The sequence below is a fragment of the Camelus bactrianus genome, chromosome 20, assembly GCF_048773025.1.
Source record: "Camelus bactrianus isolate YW-2024 breed Bactrian camel chromosome 20, ASM4877302v1, whole genome shotgun sequence".
Taxonomy (NCBI): domain Eukaryota; kingdom Metazoa; phylum Chordata; class Mammalia; order Artiodactyla; family Camelidae; genus Camelus; species Camelus bactrianus.
Genome location: NC_133558.1, coordinates 47,009,044 through 47,031,789, shown reverse-complemented (window position 1 = coordinate 47,031,789; position 22,746 = coordinate 47,009,044).

Here is a 22,746-nt window from a genome sequence, read left to right as displayed (position 1 = left end):
GGTGAAGGACGGCTTTCACACACACTTATCTCTCAGAACTGAGCAAGTGGAGAGACGTTCGATCATCTAGCACAAAGGGAACGGGTTGCAGGAGAAACTTATACTCTGGTTTCTCAGTCTGTTTCCTAGTGCCGGGTTGAAGTTCCTGCAGTTTTCACTGTAAAACCGAGTTGGAGCTAGTACCTCCCCATATATATGTATGGAGTGGAGTTTGCAACTGAAAAGAAACTTTGTGTTCCCAACAAGCTAGGTGAAGGACGGCTTTCACACACACTTATCTCTCAGAACTGAGCATGTGGAGAGACTTTCGTTCATCTAGCACAGATGGAACGGGTTGCAGGAGAAACTTATACTCTGGTTTCTCAGTCTGTTTCCTAGTGCCGGTTTGAAGTTCCTGCAGTTTTCACTGTAAAACCGTGTTGGAGCAAGTACCTCCCCATATATATGTATGGAGTGGAGTTTGCAATTGAAAACAAACTTTGTGTTCCCAACAAGCTAGGTGAAGGAAGGCTTTCACACACACTTATCTCTCAGAACTGAGCATGTGGAGATACGTTCGTTCATCTAGCACAAAGGGAACGGGTTGTAGGAGAAACTATTACTCTGGATTCTCAGTCTGTTTCCTAGTGCCGGTTTGAAGTTCCTGCAGTTTTCACTGTAAAACCGAGTTGGAGCTAGTACCTCCCCATATATATGTATGGAGTGGAGTTTGCAATTGAAAAGAAACTTTGTGTTCCTAACAAGCTAGGTGAAGGAAGGCTTTCACACACAATAATCTCTCAGAACTGAGCATGTGGAGAGACGTTCGTTCATCTAGCACAAAGGGAACGGGTGGTAGGAGAAACTTTTACTCTGGTTTCTCAGACTGATTCCTAGTGCCGGTTTGAAGTTCCTGCAGTTTTCACTGTGAAACCGAGTTGGAGCTAGTACCTCCCCATATATATGTATGGAGTGGAGTTTGCAACTGAAAAGAATCTTTGTGTTCCCAACAAGCTAGTTGAAGGACGGCTTTCACACACACTTATCTCTCAGAACTGAGCATGTGGAGAGACGTTCGTTCATCTAGCACAAAGGGAACGGGTAGCAGGAGAAACTTTTACTCTGGTCTCTCAGTGTGTTTCCTAGTGCCGGTTTGAAGTTCCTGCAGTGTTCACTGTGAAACCGAGTTGGAGCTAGTACCTCCCCATATATATGGATGTAGTGGAGTTTGCAACTGAAAAGAAACTTTGTGTTCCCAACAAGCTAGGTGAAGGACGGCTTTCACACACACTTATCTCTCAGAACTAAGCATGTGGAGAGACGTTCGTTCATCTAGCACAGATGGAAAGGGTTTTAGGAGAAACTTTTACTCTGGTTTCTCAGTCTGTTTCCTAGTGCCGGTTTGAAGTTCCTGCAGTTTTCATTGTGAAACAGAGTTGGAGCTAGTACCTCCCCATATATATGGATGTAGTGGAGTTTGCAACTTAAAACAAACTTTGTGTTCCCAACAAGCTAGTTTAAGGACGGCTTTCACACACACTTATCTCTCAGAACTGAGCATATGGAGAGACGTTCGTTCATCTAGAACAGATGGAACGGTTTGCAGAGAAACTTTTACTCTGGTCTCTCAGTCTGTTTCCTAGTGCCGGTTTGAAGTTCCTGCAGTGTTCATTGTAAAACCGAGTTGCAGCTAGAACCTCCCCATATATATGTATGGAGTAGAGTTTGCAACTGAAAAGAAACTTTGTGTTCCCAACAAGCTAGGTGAAGGACGGCTTTCACACACACTTACCTCTCAGAACTAAGCATGTGGAGAGACGTTCGTTCATCTAGCACAGATGGAACGGTTTGCAGGAGAAACATTTACTCTGGTTTCTCAGTCTGTTTCCTAGTGCCGGTTTGAAATTCCTGCAGTTTTCACTGTGAAACCGAGTTGGAGCTTGTACCTCCCCATATATATGTATGGAGTGGAGTTTGCAACTGAAAAGAAACTTTTTGTTCCCAACAAGCTATGTGAAGGACGGCTTTCACACACACTTATCTCTCAGAACTGAGCATGTGGAGAGACGTTCGTTCATGTAGCACAAAGGGAACGGGTTGCAGGAGAAACTTTTACTCTGGATTCTCAGACTGTTTCCTAGTGCCGGTTGAAGTTCCTGCAGTTTTCACTGTAAAACCGAGTTGCAGCTAGTACCTCCCCATATATATGTATGGAGTGGAGTTTGCAACTGAAAAGAAACTTTGTGTTCCCAACAAGCTAGGTGAAGGACGGCTTTCACACACACTTATCTCTCAGAACTGAGCAAGTGGAGAGACGTTCGATCATCTAGCACAAAGGGAACGGGTTGCAGGAGAAACTTATACTCTGGTTTCTCAGTCTGTTTCCTAGTGCCGGTTTGAAGTTCCTGCAGTTTTCACTGTGAAACCGAGTTGGAGCTAGTACCTCCCCATATATATGTATGGAGTGGAATTTGCAACTGAAAAGAAACTTTGTGTTCCCAACAAGCTAGGTGAAGGACGGCTTTCACACACACTTATCTCTCAGAACTGAGCATGTGGAGAGACGTTCGTTTATCTAGCACAAAGGGAACGGGTAGCAGGAGAAACTTTTACTCTGGTCTCTCAGTCTGTTTCCTAGTGCCGGTTTGAAGTTCCTGCAGTGTTCACTGTGAAACCGAGTTGGAGCTAGTACCTCCCCATATATATGTATGGAGTAGAGTTTGCAACTGAAAAGAAACTTTGTGTTCCCAACAAGCTAGGTGAAGGACGGCTTTCACACACACTTATCTCTCAGAACTAAGCATGTGGAGAGACGTTCGTTCATCTAGCACAGATGGAACGGGTTTTAGGAGAAACTTTTACTCTGGTTTCTCAGTCTGTTTCCTAGGGCCGGTTTGAAGTTCCTGCAGTTTTCATTGTGAAACCGAGTTGGAGCTAGTACCTCCCCATATATATAGATGGAGTGGAGTTTGCAACTGAAAAGAAACTTTGTGTTCCCAACAAGCTAGTTTAAGGACGGCTTTCTCACACACTTATCTCTCAGAACTGAGCATATGGAGAGACGTTCGTTCATCTAGCACAGATGGAACGGTTTGCAGGAGAAACATTTACTCTGGTTTCTCAGTCTGTTTCCTAGTGCCGGTTTGAAGTTCCTGCAGTTTTCACTGTGAAACCGAGTTGGAGCTTGTACCTCCCCATATATATGTATGGAGTGGAGTTTGTAACTGAAAAGAAACTTTGTGTTCCCAACAAGCTATGTGAAAGACGGCTTTCACACACACTTATCTCTCAGAACTGAGCATGTGGACTGACGTTCGTTCATTTAGCACAAAGGGAACGGATAGCAGGAGAAACTTATACTCTGGTCTCTCAGTCTGTTTCCTAGTGCCGGTTTGAAGTTACTTCAGTTTTCACTGTAAAACCGAGTTGGAGCTAGTACCTCCCCATATATATGTATGGAGTAGAGTTTGCAACTGAAAAGAAACTTTGTGTTCACAACAAGCTAGGTGAAGGACGGCTTTCACACACACTTATCTCTCAGAACTGAGCATGTGGAGAGACGTTCGTTCATCTAGCACAAAGGGAACGGGTAACAGGAGAAACTTATACTCTGGTCTCTCAGTGTGTTTCCTAATGCCGGTTTGAAGTTCCTGCAGTGTTCACTGTGAAACCGAGTTGGAGCTAGTACCTCCCCATATATATGTATGGAGTGGAGTTTGCAACTGAAAAGAATCTTTTTGTTCCCAACAAGCTAGGTGAAGGACGGCTTTCACACACACTTATCTCTCAGAACTGAGCAAGTGGAGAGACGTTCGTTCATCTAGCACAAAGGGAACGGGTTGCAGGAGAAACTTTTACTCTGGTTTCTGAGTCTGTTTCCTAGTGCCGGTTTGAAGTTCCTGCAGTTTTCACTGTGAAACCGAGTTGGAGCTAGTACCTCCCCATATATATGTATGGAGTAGAGTTTGCAACTGAAAAGAAACTTTGTGTTCCCAACAAGCTAGGTGAAGGACGGCTTTCACACACACTTATCTCTCAGAACTAAGCATGTGGAGAGACGTTCGTTCATCTAGCACAGATGGAACGGGTTTTAGGAGAAACTTTTACTCTGGTTTCTCAGTCTGTTTCCTAGGGCCGGTTTGAAGTTCCTGCAGTTTTCATTGTGAAACCGAGTTGGAGCTAGTACCTCCCCATATATATAGATGGAGTGGAGTTTGCAACTGAAAAGAAACTTTGTGTTCCCAACAAGCTAGTTTAAGGACGGCTTTCACACACACTTATCTCTCAGAACTGAGCATATGGAGAGACGTTCGTTCATCTAGCACAGATGGAACGGTTTGCAGGAGAAACATTTACTCTGGTTTCTCAGTCTGTTTCCTAGTGCCGGTTTGAAGTTCCTGCAGTTTTCACTGTGAAACCGAGTTGGAGCTTGTACCTCCCCATATATATGTATGGAGTGGAGTTTGTAACTGAAAAGAAACTTTGTGTTCCCAACAAGCTATGTGAAAGACGGCTTTCACACACACTTATCTCTCAGAACTGAGCATGTGGACTGACGTTCGTTCATTTAGCACAAAGGGAACGGATAGCAGGAGAAACTTATACTCTGGTCTCTCAGTCTGTTTCCTAGTGCCGGTTTGAAGTTACTTCAGTTTTCACTGTAAAACCGAGTTGGAGCTAGTACCTCCCCATATATATGTATGGAGTAGAGTTTGCAACTGAAAAGAAACTTTGTGTTCCCAACAAGCTAGGTGAAGGACGGCTTTCACACACACTTATCTCTCAGAACTGAGCATGTGGAGAGACGTTCGTTCATCTAGCACAAAGGGAACGGGTAACAGGAGAAACTTATACTCTGGTCTCTCAGTGTGTTTCCTAGTGCCGGTTTGAAGTTCCTGCAGTGTTCACTGTAAAACCGAGTTGCAGCTAGAACCTCCCCATATATATGTATGGAGTGGAGTTTGCAACTGAAAAGAAACTTTTTGTTCCCAACAAGCTATGTGAAGGACGGCTTTCACACACACTTATCTCTCAGAACTGAGCATGTGGAGAGACGTTCGTTCATGTAGCACAAAGGGAACGGGTTGCAGGAGAAACTTTTACTCTGGATTCTCAGACTGTTTCCTAGTGCCGGTTGAAGTTCCTGCACTTTTCACTGTAAAACCGAGTTGCAGCTAGTACCTCCCCATATATATGTATGGAGTGGAGTTTGCAACTGAAAAGAAACTTTGTGTTCCCAACAAGCTAGGTGAAGGACGGCTTTCACACACACTTATCTCTCAGAACTGAGCAAGTGGAGAGACGTTCGTTCATCTATCACAAAGTGAACGGGTTGCAGGAGAAACTTATACTCTGGTTTCTCAGTCTGTTTCCTAGTGCCGGTTTGAAGTTCCTGCAGTTTTCACTGTGAAACCGAGTTGGAGCTAGTACCTCCCCATATATATGTATGGAGTGGAATTTGCAACTGAAAAGAAACTTTGTGTTCCCAACAAGCTAGGTGAAGGACGGCTTTCACACACACTTATCTCTCAGAACTGAGCATGTGGAGAGACGTTCGTTTATCTAGCACAAAGGGAACGGGTAGCAGGAGAAACTTTTTCTCTGGTCTCTCAGTCTGTTTCCTAGTGCCGGTTTGAAGTTCCTGCAGTGTTCACTGTGAAACCGAGTTGGAGCTAGTACCTCCCCATATATATGTATGGAGTAGAGTTTGCAACTGAAAAGAAACTTTGTGTTCCCAACAAGCTAGGTGAAGGACGGCTTTCACACACACTTATCTCTCAGAACTAAGCATGTGGAGAGACGTTCGTTCATCTAGCACAGATGGAACGTGTTTTAGGAGAAACTTTTACTCTGGTTTCTCAGTCTGTTTCCTAGTGCCGGTTTGAAGTTCCTGCAGTTTTCATTGTGAAACCGAGTTGGAGCTAGTACCTCCCCATATATATAGATGGAGTGGAGTTTGCAACTGAAAAGAAACTTTGTGTTCCCAACAAGCTAGTTTAAGGACGGCTTTCACACACACTTATCTCTCAGAACTGAGCATATGGAGAGACGTTCGTTCATCTAGCACAGATGGAACGGTTTGCAGGAGAAACTTATACTCTGGTTTCTCAGTCTGTTTCCTAGTGCCGGTTTGAAGTTCCTGCAGTTTTCACTGTGAAACCGAGTTGGAGCTTGTACCTCCCCATATATATGTATGGAGTGGAGTTTGTAACTGAAAAGAAACTTTGTGTTCCCAACAAGCTATGTGAAGGACGGCTTTCACACACACTTATCTCTCAGAACTGAGCATGTGGAGAGACGTTCGTTCATTTAGCACAAAGGGAACGGATAGCAGGAGAAACTTATACTCTGGTCTCTCAGTCTGTTTCCTAGTGCCGGTTTGAAGTTACTTCAGTTTTCACTGTAAAACCGAGTTGGAGCTAGTACCTCCCCTTATATATGTATGGAGTAGAGTTTGCAACTGAAAAGAAACTTTGTGTTCCCAACAAGCTAGGTGAAGGACGGCTTTCACACACACTTATCTCTCAGAACTGAGCATGTGGAGAGACGTTCGTTCATCTAGCACAAAGGGAACGCGTAACAGGAGAAACTTATACTCTGGTCTCTCAGTCTGTTTCCTAGTGCCGGTTTGAAGTTCCTGCAGTGTTCACTGTGAAACCGAGTTGGAGCTAGTACCTCCCCATATATATGTATGGAGTGGAGTTTGCAACTGAAAAGAAACTTTGTGTTCCCAACAAGCTATGTGAAGGACGGCTTTCACACACACTTATCTCTCAGAACTGAGCATGTGGAGAGACGTTCGTTCATTTAGCACAAAGGGAACGGATAGCAGGAGAAACTTATACTCTGGTCTCTCAGTCTGTTTCCTAGTGCCGGTTTGAAGTTACTTCAGTTTTCACTGTAAAACCGAGTTGGAGCTAGTACCTCCCCTTATATATGTATGGAGTAGAGTTTGCAACTGAAAAGAAACTTTGTGTTCCCAACAAGCTAGGTGAAGGACGGCTTTCACACACACTTATCTCTCAGAACTGAGCATGTGGAGAGACGTTCGTTCATCTAGCACAAAGGGAACGCGTAACAGGAGAAACTTATACTCTGGTCTCTCAGTCTGTTTCCTAGTGCCGGTTTGAAGTTCCTGCAGTGTTCACTGTGAAACCGAGTTGGAGCTAGTACCTCCCCATATATATGTATGGAGTGGAGTTTGCAACTGAAAAGAATCTTTTTGTTCCCAACAAGCTAGGTGAAGGACGGCTTTCACACACACTTATCTCTCAGAACTGAGCAAGTGGAGAGACGTTCGTTCATCTAGCACAAAGGGAACGGGTTGCAGGAGAAACTTTTACTCTGGTTTCTGAGTCTGTTTCCTAGTGCCGGTTTGAAGTTCCTGCAGTTTTCACTGTAAAACCGAGTTGCAGCTGGAACCTCCCCATATATATGTAAGGAGTGGAGTTTGCAACTGAAAAGAAACTTTGTGTTCCCAACAAGTTAGGTGAAGGAAGGCTTTCACACACACTTATCTCTCAGAACTGAGCATGTGGAGAGACGTTCGTTCATCTAGCACAAAGGGAACGAGTGGTAAGAGAAACTTTTCTCTGGTTTCTCAGACTGATTCCTAGTGCCGGTTTGAAGTTCCTGCAGTTTTCATTGTGAAACCGAGTTGGAGCTAGTACCTCACCATATATATGTATGGAGTAGAGTTTGCAACTGAAAAGAAACTTTGTGTTCCCAACAAGCTAGGTGAAGGACGGCTTTCACACGCACTTATTTCTCAGAACTGAGCATGTGGAGAGACGTTCTTTCATTTAGCACAAAGGGAACGGGTTGCAGGAGAAACTTTTACTCTGGTTTCTCAGTCTGTTTCCTAGTGCCGGTTTGAAGTTCCTGCAGTGTTCACTGTAAAACCGAGTTGCAGCTAGAACCTCCCCATATATATGTATGGAGTAGAGTTTGCAACTGAAAAGAAACTTTGTGTTCCCAACAAGCTAGGTGAAGGACGGCTTTCACACACACTTATCTCTCAGAACTAAGCATGTGGAGAGACGTTCGTTCATCTAGCACAGATGGAACGGGTTGCAGGTGAAACATTTACTCTGGTTTCTCAGTCTGTTTCCTAGTGCCGGTTTGAAGTTCCTGCAGTTTTCACTGTGAAACCGAGTTGGAGCTTGTACCTCCCCATATATATGTATGGAGTGGAGTTTGCAACTGAAAAGAAACTTTTTGTTCCCAACAAGCTATGTGAAGGACGGCTTTCACACACACTTATCTCTCAGAACTGAGCATGTGGAGAGACGTTCGTTCATGTAGCACAAAGGGAACGGGTTGCAGGAGAAACTTTTACTCTGGATTCTCAGACTGTTTCCTAGTGCCGGTTGAAGTTCCTGCAGTTTTCACTGTAAAACCGAGTTGCAGCTAGTACCTCCCCATATATATGTATGGAGTGGAGTTTGCAACTGAAAAGAAACTTTGTGTTCCCAACAAGCTAGGTGAAGGACGGCTTTCACACACACTTATCTCTCAGAACTGAGCAAGTGGAGAGACGTTCGTTCATCTAGCACAAAGGGAACGGGTTGCAGGAGAAACTTATACTCTGGTTTCTCAGTCTGTTTCCTAGTGCCGGTTTGAAGTTCCTGCAGTTTTCACTGTGAAACAGAGTTGGAGCTAGTACCTCCCCATATATATGTATGGAGTGGAATTTGCAACTGAAAAGAAACTTTGTGTTCCCAACAAGCTAGGTGAAGGACGGCTTTCACACACACTTATCTCTCAGAACTGAGCATGTGGAGAGACGTTCGTTTATCTAGCACAAAGGGAACGGGTAGCAGGAGAAACTTTTACTCTGGTCTCTCAGTCTGTTTCCTAGTGCCGGTTTGAAGTTCCTGCAGTGTTCACTGTGAAACCGAGTTGGAGCTAGTACCTCCCCATATATATGTATGGAGTAGAGTTTGCAACTGAAAAGAAACTTTGTGTTCCCAACAAGCTAGGTGAAGGACGGCTTTCACACACACTTATCTCTCAGAACTAAGCATGTGGAGAGACGTTCGTTCATCTAGCACAGATGGAACGTGTTTTAGGAGAAACTTTTACTCTGGTTTCTCAGTCTGTTTCCTAGTGCCGGTTTGAAGTTACTTCAGTTTTCACTGTAAAACCGAGTTGGAGCTAGTACCTCCCCATATATATGTATGGAGTAGAGTTTGCAACTGAAAAGAAACTTTGTGTTCCCAACAAGCTAGGTGAAGGACGGCTTTCACACACACTTATCTCTCAGAACTGAGCATGTGGAGAGACGTTCGTTCATCTAGCACAAAGGGAACGGGTAACAGGAGAAACTTATACTCTGGTCTCTCAGTCTGTTTCCTAGTGCCGGTTTGAAGTTCCTGCAGTGTTCACTGTGAAACCGAGTTGGAGCTAGTACCTCCCCATATATATGTATGGAGTGGAGTTTGCAACTGAAAAGAATCTTTTTGTTCCCAACAAGCTAGGTGAAGGACGGCTTTCACACACACTTATCTCTCAGAACTGAGCAAGTGGAGAGACGTTCGTTCATCTAGCACAAAGGGAACGGGTTGCAGGAGAAACTTTTACTCTGGTTTCTCAGTCTGTTTCCTAGTGCCGGTTTGAAGTTCCTGCAGTTTTCACTGTAAAACCGAGTTGCAGCTGGAACCTCCCCATATATATGTATGGAGTGGAGTTTGCAACTGAAAAGAAACTTTGTGTTCCCAACAAGTTAGGTGAAGGAAGGCTTTCACACACACTTATCTCTCAGAACTGAGCATGTGGAGAGACGTTCGTTCATCTAGCACAAAGGGAACGAGTGGTAAGAGAAACTTTTCTCTGGTTTCTCAGACTGATTCCTAGTGCCGGTTTGAAGTTCCTGCAGTTTTCACTGTGAAACCGAGTTGGAGCTAGTACCTCACCATATATATGTATGGAGTGGAGTTTGCAACTGAAAAGAAACTTTGTGTTCCCAACAAGCTAGGTGAAGGACGGCTTTCACACGCACTTATCTCTCAGAACTGAGCATGTGGAGAGACGTTCTTTCATTTAGCACAAAGGGAACAGGTTGCAGGAGAAACTTTTACTCTGGTTTCTCAGTCTGTTTCCTAGTGCCGGTTTGAAGTTCCTGCAGTTTTCACTGTAAAACCGAGTTGCAGCTAGTACCTCCCCATATATATGGATGGAGTGGAGTTTGCAACTGAAAAGAAACTTTGTGTTCCCAACAAGCTAGGTGAAGGACGGCTTTCACACACACTTATCTCTCAGAACTGAGCAAGTGGAGAGACGTTCGTTCATCTAGCACAGATGGAACGGGTTGCAGGAGAAACTTATACTCTGGTTTCTCAGTCTGTTTCCTAGTGCCGGTTTGAAGTTCCTGCAGTTTTCACTGTAAAAGCGATTTGGAGCTAGTACCTCCCCATATATATGTATGGAGTGGAGTTTGCAACTGAAAATAAACTTTGTGTTCCCAATAAACTAGGTGAAGGACGGCTTTCACCCACACATATCTCTCAGAACTGAGCAAGTGGAGAGACGTTTGTTCAACTAACACAAAGGGAACGGGTTGCAGGAGAAACTTTTACTCTGGTTTCTCAGTCTGTTTCCTAGTGCCGGTTTGAAGTTCCTGCAGTTTTCACTGTAAAAGCGAGTTGGAGCTAGTACCTCCCCATATATATGTATGGAATGGAGTTTGCAACTTAAAGAAACTTTGTGTTCCCAACAAGCTAGGTGAAGGACGGCTTTCACACACACTTATCTCCCAGAACTGAGCATGTGGAGAGACGTTCGTTCAACTAACACAAAGGGAACGGTTTGCAGGAGAAACTTTTACTCTGGTTTCTCAGTCTGTTTCCTAGTGCCGGTTTGAAGTTCCTGCAGTTTTCACTGTAAAACCGAGTTGGAGCTAGAACCTACCCATATATATGTATGAAGTGGAGTTTGCAACTGAAAAGAAACTTTGTGTTCCCAACAAGCTAGGTGAAGGACGGCTTTCACACACACTTATCTCTCAGAACTGAGCAAGTGGAGAGACGTTCGATCATCTAGCACAAAAGGAACGGGTTGCAGGAGAAACTTATACTCTGGTTTCTCAGTCTGTTTCCTAGTGCCGGGTTGAAGTTCCTGCAGTTTTCACTGTAAAACCGAGTTGGAGCTAGTACCTCCCCATATATATGTATGGAGTGGAGTTTGCAACTGAAAAGAAACTTTGTGTTCCCAACAAGCTAGGTGAAGGACGGCTTTCACACACACTTATCTCTCAGAACTGAGCATGTGGAGAGACTTTCGTTCATCTAGCACAGATGGAACGGGTTGCAGGAGAAACTTATACTCTGGTTTCTCAGTCTGTTTCCTAGTGCCGGTTTGAAGTTCCTGCAGTTTTCACTGTAAAACCGTGTTGGAGCAAGTACCTCCCCATATATATGTATGGAGTGGAGTTTGCAATTGAAAACAAACTTTGTGTTCCCAACAAGCTAGGTGAAGGAAGGCTTTCACACACACTTATCTCTCAGAACTGAGCATGTGGAGATACGTTCGTTCATCTAGCACAAAGGGAACGGGTTGTAGGAGAAACTTTTACTCTGGATTCTCAGTCTGTTTCCTAGTGCCGGTTTGAAGTTCCTGCAGTTTTCACTGTAAAACCGAGTTGGAGCTAGTACCTCCCCATATATATGTATGGAGTGCAGTTTGCTATTGAAAAGAAACTTTGTGTTCCCAACAAGCTAGGTGAAGGAAGGCTTTCACACACAATAATCTCTCAGAACTGAGCATGTGGAGAGACGTTCGTTTATCTAGCACAAATGGAACGGGTAGCAGGAGAAACTTTTACTCTGGTCTCTCAGTCTGTTTCTAGTGCCGGTTTGAAGTTCCTGCAGTGTTCACTGTGAAACCGAGTTGGAGCTAGTACCTCCCCATATATATGTATGGAGTAGAGTTTGCAACTGAAAAGAAACTTTGTGTTCCCAACAAGCTAGGTGAAGGACGGCTTTCACACACACTCATCTCTCAGAACTAAGCATGTGGAGAGACGTTCGTTCATCTAGCACAGATGGAACGGGTTTTAGGAGAAACTTTTACTCTGGTTTCTCAGTCTGTTTCCTAGTGCCGGTTTGAAGTTCCTGCAGTTTTCATTGTGAAACCGAGTTGGAGCTAGTACCTCCCCATATATATAGATGGAGTGGAGTTTGCAACTGAAAAGAAACTTTGTGTTCCCAACAAGCTAGTTTAAGGACGGCTTTCACACACACATATCTCTCAGAACTGAGCATATGGAGAGACGTTCTTTCATCTAGCACAGATGGAACGGTTTGCAGGAGAAACATTTACTCTGGATTCTCAGTCTGTTTCCTAGTGCCGGTTTGAAGTTCCTGCAGTTTTCACTGTGAAACCGAGTTGGAGCTAGTACCTCCCAATATATATGTAAGGAGTAGAGTTTGCAACTGAAAAGAAACTTTGTGTTCCCAACAAGCTATGTGAAGGACGGCTTTCACACACACTTATCTCTCAGAACTGAGCATGTGGAGAGACGTTCGTTCATCTAGCACAAAGGGAACGGGTAGCAGGAGAAACTTATACTCTGGTTTCTCAGGCTGTTTCCTAGTGCCGGGTTGAAGTTCCTGCAGTTTTCACTGTAAAAACGAGTTGGAGCTTGTACCTCCCCATATATATGTATGGAGTGGAGTTTGCAATTGAAAACAAACTTTGTGTTCCCAACAAGCTAGGTGAAGGAAGGCTTTCACACACACTTATCTCTCAGAACTGAGCATGTGGAGATACGTTCGTTCATCTAGCACAAAGGGAACGGGTTGTAGGAGAAACTTTTACTCTGGATTCTCAGTCTGTTTCCTAGTGCCGGTTTGAAGTTCCTGCAGTTTTCACTGTAAAACCGAGTTGGAGCTAGTACATCCCCATATATATGTATGGAGTGCAGTTTGCTATTGAAAAGAAACTTTGTGTTCCCAACAAGCTAGGTGAAGGAAGGCTTTCACACACAATAATCTCTCAGAACTGAGCATGTGGAGAGACGTTCGTTCATCTAGCACAAAGGGAACGGGTGGTAGGAGAAACTTTTACTCTGGTTTCTCAGAATGATTCCTAGTGCCGGTTTGAAGTTCCTGCAGTTTTCACTGTGAAACCGAGTTGGAGCTAGTACCTCCCCATATATATGTATGGAGTGGAGTTTGCAACTGAAAAGAATCTTTGTGTTCCCAACAAGCTAGGTGAAGGACGGCTTTCACACACACTTATCTCTCAGAACTGAGCATGTGGAGAGACGTTCGTTCATCTTGCACAAAGGGAACGGGTTGCAGGAGAAACTTTTACTCTGGTCTCTCAGTCTGTTTCCTAGTGCCGGTTTGAAGTTCCTGCAGTGTTCACTGTGAAACCGAGTTGGAGCTAGTACCTCCCCATATATATGGATGTAGTGGAGTTTGCAACTGAAAAGAAACTTTGTGTTCCCAACAAGCTAGGTGAAGGACGGCTTTCACACACACTTATCTCTCAGAACTAAGCATGTGGAGAGACGTTCGTTCATCTAGCACAGATGGAAAGGGTTTTAGGAGAAACTTTTACTCTGGTTTCTCAGTCTGTTTCCTAGTGCCGGTTTGAAGTTCCTGCAGTTTTCATTGTGAAACCGAGTTGGAGCTAGTACCTCCCCATATATATGGATGTAGTGGAGTTTGCAACTGAAAACAAACTTTGTGTTCCCAACAAGCTAGGTTAAGGACGGCTTTCACACACACTTATCTCTCAGAACTGAGCATATGGAGAGACGTTCGTTCATCTAGCACAGATGGAACGGTTTGCAGAGAAACTTTTACTCTGGTCTCTCAGTCTGTTTCCTAGTGCCGGTTTGAAGTTCCTGCAGTGTTCACTGTAAAACCGAGTTGCAGCTAGAACCTCCCCATATATATGTATGGAGTAGAGTTTGCAACTGAAAAGAAACTTTGTGTTCCCAACAAGCTAGGTGAAGGACGGCTTTCACACACACTTATCTCTCAGAACTAAGCATGTGGAGAGACGTTCGTTCATCTAGCACAGATGGAACGGGTTGCAGGAGAAACATTTACTCTGGTTTCTCAGTCTGTTTCCTAGTGCCGGTTTGAAGTTCCTGCAGTTTTCACTGTGAAATCGAGTTGGAGCTTGTACCTCCCCATATATATGTATGGAGTGGAGTTTGCAACTGAAAAGAAACTTTTTGTTCCCAACAAGCTATGTGAAGGACGGCTTTCACACACACTTATCTCTCAGAACTGAGCATGTGGAGAGAGGTTCGTTCATGTAGCACAAAGGGAACGGGTTGCAGGAGAAACTTTTACTCTGGATTCTCAGACTGTTTCCTAGTGCCGGTTGAAGTTCCTGCAGTTTTCACTGTAAAACCGAGTTGCAGCTAGTACCTCCCCATATATATGTATGGAGTGGAGTTTGCAACTGAAAAGAAACTTTGTGTTCCCAACAAGCTAGGTGAAGGACGGCTTTCACACACACTTTTCTCTCAGAACTGAGCAAGTGGAGAGACGTTCGTTCATCTAGCACAAAGGGAACGGGTTGCAGGAGAAACTTATACTCTGGTTTCTTAGTCTGTTTCCTAGTGCCGGTTTGAAGTTCCTGCAGTTTTCACTGTGAAACCGAGTTGGAGCTAGTACCTCCCCATATATATGTATGGAGTGGAATTTGCAACTGAAAAGAAACTTTGTGTTCCCAACAAGCTAGGTGAAGGACGGCTTTCACACACACTTATCTCTCAGAACTGAGCATGTGGAGAGACGTTCGTTTATCTAGCACAAAGGGAACGGGTAGCAGGAGAAACTTTTACTCTGGTCTCTCAGTCTGTTTCCTAGTTCCGGTTTGAAGTTCCTGCAGTGTTCACTGTGAAACCGAGTTGGAGCTAGTACCTCCCCATATATATGTATGGAGTAGAGTTTGCAACTGAAAAGAAACTTTGTGTTCCCAACAAGCTAGGTGAAGGACGGCTTTCACACACACTTATCTCTCAGAACTAAGCATGTGGAGAGACGTTCGTTCATCTAGCACAGATGGAACGGGTTTTAGGAGAAACTTTTACTCTGGTTTCTCAGTCTGTTTCCTAGTGCCGGTTTGAAGTTCCTGCAGTTTTCACTGTGAAACCGAGTTGGAGCTAGTACCTCCCCATATATATGTATGGAGTAGAGTTTGCAACTGAAAAGAAACTTTGTGTTCCCAACAAGCTATGTGAAGGACGGCTTTCACACACACTTATCTCTCAGAACTGAGCATGTGGAGAGACGTTCGTTCATCTAGCACAAAGGGAACGGGTAGCAGGAGAAACTTATACTCTGGTTTCTCAGGCTGTTTCCTAGTGCCGGGTTGAAGTTCCTGCAGTTTTCACTGTAAAAACGAGTTGGAGCTTGTACCTCCCCATATATATGTATGGAGTGGAGTTTGCAACTGAAAAGAAACTTTGTGTTCCCAACAAGCTACGTGAAGGACGGCTTTCACACACACTTATCTCTCAGATCTAAGCATGTGGAGAGACGTTCGTTCATCTAGCACAGATGGAAAGGGTTTTAGGAGAAACTTTTACTCTGGTTTCTCAGTCTGTTTCCTAGTGCCGGTTTGAAGTTCCTGCAGTTTTCATTGTGAAACCGAGTTGGAGCTAGTACCTTCCCATATTTATGGATGGAGTGGAGTTTGCAACTGAAAAGAAACTTTGTTTTCCCAACAAGCTAGGTGAAGGATGGCTTTCACACACACTTATCTCTGAGAACTAAGCATGTGGAGAGACGTTCGTTCATGTAGCACAAAGGGAACGGGTTGCAGGAGAAACTTTTACTCTGGTTTCTCAGTCTGTTTCCTAGTGCCGGTTTGAAGTTCCTGCAGTTTTCACTGTAAAACCGAGTTGCAGCTAGTACCTCCCCATATATATGTATGGAGTGGAGTTTGCAACTGAAAAGAAACTTTGTGTTCCCAACAAGCTAGGTGAAGGACGGCTTTCACACACACTTATCTCTCAGAACTGAGCAAGTGGAGAGACGTTCGTTCATCTAGCACAGATGGAACGGGTTGCAAGAGAAACTTATACTCTGTTTCTCAGTCTGTTTTCTAGTGCCGGTTTGAAGTTCCTGCAGTTTTCACTGTGAAACCGAGATGGAGCTAGTACCTCCCCATATATATGTATGGAGTGGAATTTGCAACTGAAAAGAAACTTTGTGTTCCCAACAAGCTAGGTGAAGGACGGCTTTCACACACAATTATCTCTCAGAACTGAGCATGTGGAGAGACGTTCGTTCATCTAGCACAAAGGGAACGGGTTGCAGGGAAACTTTTACTCTGGTCTCTCAGTCTGTTTCCTAGTGCCGGTTTGAAGTTCCTGCAGTGTTCACTGTGAAACCGAGTTGGAGCTAGTACCTCCCCATATATATGTATGGAGTGGAGTTTGCAACTGAAAAGAATCTTTGTGTTCCCAACAAGCTAGGTGAAGGACGGCTTTCACACACACTTATCTCTCAGAACTGAGCAAGTGGAGAGACGTTCGATCATCTAGCAAAAAGGGAACGGGTTGCAGGAGAAACTTATACTCTGGTTTCTCAGTCTGTTTCCTAGTGCCGGGTTGAAGTTCCTGCATTTTTCACTGTAAAACCGAGTTGGAGCTAGTACCTCCCCATATATATGTATGGAGTGGAGTTTGCAACTGAAAAGAAACTTTGTGTTCCCAACAAGCTAGGTGAAGGACGGCTTTCACACACACTTATCTCTCAGAACTAAGCATGTGGAGAGACGTTCGTTCATCTAGCACAGATGGAACGGGATTTAGGAGAAACTTTTACTCTGGTTTCTCAGTCTGTTTCCTAGTGCCGGTTTGAAGTTCCTGCAGTTTTCATTGTGAAACCGAGTTGGAGCTAGTACCTCCCCATATATATGTATGGAGTGGAATTTGCAACTGAAAAGAAACTTTGTGTTCCCAACAAGCTAGGTGAAGGACGGCTTTCACACACACTTATCTCTCAGAACTGAGCATGTGGAGAGACGTTCGTTCATCTAGCACAAATGGAACGGGTAGCAGGAGAAACTTATACTCTAGTCTCTCAGTCTGTTTCCTAGTGCCGGTTGAAGTTCCTGCAGTGTTCACTGTAAAACCGAGTTGGAGCTAGTACCTCCCCATATATATGTATGGAGTAGAGTTTGCAACTGAAAAGAAACTTTGTGTTCCCAACAAGCTAGGTGAAGGACGGCTTTCACACACACTTATCTCTCATAACTAAGCATGTGGAGAGACGTTCGTTCATCTAGCACAAAGTGAACGGGTTGCAGGAGAAACGTTTACTCTGGTTTCTCATTCTGTTTCCTAGTGCCGGTTTGAAGTTCCTGCAGTTTTCACTGTGAAACCGAGTTGGAGCTTGTACCTCCCCATATATATGTATGGAGTGGAGTTTGCAACTGAAAAGAAACTTTGTGTTCCCAACAAGCTATGTGAGGGACGGCTTTCACACACACTTATCTCTCAGAACTGAGCATGTGGAGAGACGTTCGTTCATCTAGCACAAAGGGAACGGGTTGCAGGGGAAACTTATACTCTGGTCTCTCAGTCTGTTTCCTAGTGCCCGTTTGAAGTTCCTGCAGTTTTCACTGTAAAACCGAGTTGCAGCTAGTACCTCCCCATATATATGTATGGAGTGGAGTTTGCAACTGAAAAGAAACTTTGTGTTCCCAACAAGCTAGGTGAAGGACGGCTTTCACACACACTTATCTCTCAGAACTGAGCAAGTGGAGAGACGTTCGTTCATCTAGCACAAAGGGAACGGGTTGCAGGAGAAACTTATACTCTGGTTTCTTAGTCTGTTTCCTAGTGCCGGTTTGAAGTTCCTGCAGTTTTCACTGTGAAACCGAGTTGGAGCTAGTACCTCCCCATATATATGTATGGAGTGGAATTTGCAACTGAAAAGAAACTTTGTGTTCCCAACAAGCTAGGTGAAGGACGGCTTTCACACACACTTATCTCTCAGAACTGAGCATGTGGAGAGACGTTCGTTTATCTAGCACAAAGGGAACGGGTAGCAGGAGAAACTTTTACTCTGGTCTCTCAGTCTGTTTCCTAGTGCCGGTTTGAAGTTCCTGCAGTGTTCACTGTGAAACCGAGTTGGAGCTAGTACCTCCCCATATATATGTATGGAGTAGAGTTTGCAACTGAAAAGAAACTTTGTGTTCCCAACAAGCTAGGTGAAGGACGGCTTTCACACACACTTATCTCTCAGAACTAAGCATGTGGAGAGACGTTCGTTCATCTAGCACAGATGGAACGGGTTTTAGGAGAAACTTTTACTCTGGTTTCTCAGTCTGTTTCCTAGTGCCGGTTTGAAGTTCCTGCAGTTTTCATTGTGAAACCGAGTTGGAGCTAGTACCTCCCGAGATATATAGATGGAGTGGAGTTTGCAACTGAAAAGAAACTTTGTGTTCCCAACAAGCTAGTTTAAGGACGGCTTTCATACACACTTATCTCTCAGAACTGAGCATATGGAGAGACGTTCGTTCATCTAGCACAGATGGAACGGTTTGCAGGAGAAACATTTACTCTGGTTTCTCAGTCTGTTTCCTAGTGCCGGTTTGAAGTTCCTGCAGTTTTCACTGTGAAACCGAGTTGGAGCTAGTACCTCCCCATATATATGTATGGAGTAGAGTTTGCAACTGAAAAGAAACTTTGTGTTCCCAACAAGCTATGTGAAGGACGGCTTTCACACACACTTATCTCTCAGAACTGAGCATGTGGAGAGACGTTCGTTCATCTAGCACAAAGGGAACGGGTAGCAGGAGAAACTTATACTCTGGTTTCTCAGGCTGTTTCCTAGTGCCGGGTTGAAGTTCCTGCAGTTTTCACTGTAAAAACGAGTTGGAGCTTGTACCTCCCCATATATATGTATGGAGTGGAGTTTGCAACTGAAAAGAAACTTTGTGTTCCCAACAAGCTACGTGAAGGACGGCTTTCACACACACTTATCTCTCAGAACTAAGCATGTGGAGAGACGTTCGTTCATCTAGCACAGATGGAAAGGGTTTTAGGAGAAACTTTTACTCTGGTTTCTCAGTCTGTTTCCTAGTGCCGGTTTGAAGTTCCTGCAGTTTTCATTGTGAAACCGAGTTGGAGCTAGTACCTTCCCATATTTATGGATGGAGTGGAGTTTGCAACTGAAAAGAAACTTTGTTTTCCCAACAAGCTAGGTGAAGGATGGCTTTCACACACACTTATCTCTGAGAACTAAGCATGTGGAGAGACGTTCGTTCATGTAGCACAAAGGGAACGGGTTGCAGGAGAAACTTTTACTCTGGTTTCTCAGTCTGTTTCCTAGTGCCGGTTTGAAGTTCCTGCAGTTTTCACTGTAAAACCGAGTTGCAGCTAGTACCTCCCCATATATATGTATGGAGTGGAGTTTGCAACTGAAAAGAAACTTTGTGTTCCCAACAAGCTAGGTGAAGGACGGCTTTCACACACACTTATCTCTCAGAACTGAGCAAGTGGAGAGACGTTCGTTCATCTAGCACAGATGGAACGGGTTGCAAGAGAAACTTATACTCTGTTTCTCAGTCTGTTTTCTAGTGCCGGTTTGAAGTTCCTGCAGTTTTCACTGTGAAACCGAGATGGAGCTAGTACCTCCCCATATATATGTATGGAGTGGAATTTGCAACTGAAAAGAAACTTTGTGTTCCCAACAAGCTAGGTGAAGGACGGCTTTCACACACACTTATCTCTCAGAACTGAGCATGTGGAGAGACGTTCGTTCATCTAGCACAAAGGGAACGGGTTGCAGGGAAACTTTTACTCTGGTCTCTCAGTCTGTTTCCTAGTGCCGGTTTGAAGTTCCTGCAGTGTTCACTGTGAAACCGAGTTGGAGCTAGTACCTCCCCATATATATGTATGGAGTGGAGTTTGCAACTGAAAAGAATCTTTGTGTTCCCAACAAGCTAGGTGAAGGACGGCTTTCACACACACTTATCTCTCAGAACTGAGCAAGTGGAGAGACGTTCGATCATCTAGCACAAAGGGAACGGGTTGCAGGAGAAACTTATACTCTGGTTTCTCAGTCTGTTTCCTAGTGCCGGGTTGAAGTTCCTGCAGTTTTCACTGTAAAACCGAGTTGGAGCTAGTACCTCCCCATATATATGTATGGAGTGGAGTTTGCAACTGAAAAGAAACTTTGTGTTCCCAACAAGCTAGGTGAAGGACGGCTTTCACACACACTTATCTCTCAGAACTAAGCATGTGGAGAGACGTTCGTTCATCTAGCACAGATGGAACGGGATTTAGGAGAAACTTTTACTCTGGTTTCTCAGTCTATTTCCTAGTGCCGGTTTGAAGTTCCTGCAGTTTTCATTGTGAAACCGAGTTGGAGCTAGTACCTCCCCATATATATGTATGGAGTGGAATTTGCAACTGAAAAGAAACTTTGTGTTCCCAACAAGCTATGTGAAGGACGGCTTTAACACACACTTATCTCTCAGAACTGAGCATGTGGAGAGACGTTCGTTCATCTAGCACAAAGGGAACGGGTAGCAGGAGAAACTTATACTCTAGTCTCTCAGTCTGTTTCCTAGTGCCGGTTGAAGTTCCTGCAGTGTTCACTGTAAAACCGAGTTGGAGCTAGTACCTCCCCATATATATGTATGGAGTAGAGTTTGCAACTGAAAAGAAACTTTGTGTTCCCAACAAGCTAGGTGAAGGACGGCTTTCACACACACTTATCTCTCATAACTAAGCATGTGGAGAGACGTTCGTTCATCTAGCACAAAGTGAACGGGTTGCAGGAGAAACGTTTACTCTGGTTTCTCAGTCTGTTTCCTAGTGCCGGTTTGAAGTTCCTGCAGTTTTCACTGTGAAACCGAGTTGGAGCTTGTACCTCCCCATATATATGTATGGAGTGGAGTTTGCAACTGAAAAGAAACTTTGTGTTCCCAACAAGCTATGTGAGGGACGGCTTTCACACACACTTATCTCTCAGAACTGAGCATGTGGAGAGACGTTCGTTCATCTAGCACAAAGGGAACGGGTTGCAGGGGAAACTTATACTCTGGTCTCTCAGTCTGTTTCCTAGTGCCCGTTTGAAGTTCCTGCTGTTTTCACTGTAAAACCGAGTTGGAGCTAGTACCTCCCCAAATATATGTATGGAGTGGAGTTTGCAACTGAAAAGAAACTTTGTTTTCCCAACAAGCTAGGTGAAGGACGGCTTTCACACACACTTATCTCTCAGAACTAAGCATGTGGAGAGACGTTCGTTCATCTAGCACAGATGGAACGGGTTGCAAGAGAAACTTATACTCTGTTTCTCAGTCAGTTTTCTAGTGCCGGTTTGAAGTTCCTGCAGTTTTCACTGTGAAACCGAGATCGAGCTAGTACCTCCCCATATATATGTATGGAGTGGAATTTGCAACTGAAAAGAAACTTTGTGTTCCCAACAAGCTAGGTGAAGGACGGCTTTCACACACACTTATGTCTCAGAACTGAGCAAGTGGAGAGAAGTTCGTTCATCTAGCACAAAGGGAACGGGTTGCAGGGGAAACTTTTACTCTGGTCTCTCAGTCTGTTTCCTAGTGCCGGTTTGAAGTTCCTGCAGTGTTCACTGTGAAACCGAGTTGGAGCTAGTACCTCCCCATATATATGTATGGAGTGGAGTTTGCAACTGAAAAGAATCTTTGTGTTCCCAACAAGCTAGGTGAAGGACGGCTTTCACACACACTTATCTCTCAGAACTGAGCAAGTGGAGAGACGTTCGATCATCTAGCACAAAGGGAACGGGTTTAAGGAGAAACTTATACTCTGGTTTCTCAGTCTGTTTCCTAGTGCCGGTTTGAAATTCCTGCAGTTTTCATTGTGAAACCGAGTTGTAGCTTGTACCTCCCCATATATATGTATGGAGTGGAATTTGCAACTGAAAAGAAACTTTGTGTTCCCAACAAGCTAGGTGAAGGACGGCTTTCACACACACTTATCTCTCAGAACTGAGCATGTGGAGAGACGTTCGTTCATCTAGCACAAAGGGAACGGGTAGCAGGAGAAACTTTTACTCTGGTCTCTCAGTCTGTTTCCTAGTGCCGGTTTGAAGTTCCTGCAGTGTTCACTGTAAAACCGAGTTGGAGCTAGTACCTCCCCATATATATGTATGGATTAGAGTTTGCAACTGAAAAGAAACTTTGTGTTCCCAACAAGCTAGGTGAAGGACGGCTTTCACACACACTTATCTCTCAGAACTAAGCATGTGGAGAGACGTTCGTTCATCTAGCACAGATGGAACGGGTTTTAGGAGAAACTTTTACACTGGTTTCTCAGTCTGTTTCCTAGTGCCGGTTTGAAGTTCCTGCAGTTTTCATTGTGAAACCGAGTTGGAGCTACTACCTCCCCATATTTATGGATGGAGTGGAGTTTGCAACTGAAAACAAACTTTGTGTTCCCAACAAGCTAGGTTAAGGACGGCTTTCACACACACTTATCTCTCAGAACTGAGCATATGGAGAGACGTTCGTTCATCTAGCACAGATGGAACGGTTTGCAGGAGAAACTTTTACTCTGGTCTCTCAGTCTGTTTCCTAGTGCCGGTTTGAAGTTCCTGCAGTTTTCACTGTGAAACCGAGTTGGAGCTAGTACCTCCCCATATATATGTATGGAGTGGAGTTTGCAACTGAAAAGAAACTTTGTGTTCCCAACAAGCTAGGTGAAGGACGGCTTTCACACACACTTATCCCTGAGAACTGAGCATGTGGAGAGACGTTCGTTTATCTAGCACAAAGGGAACGGGTAACAGGAGAAACTTATAC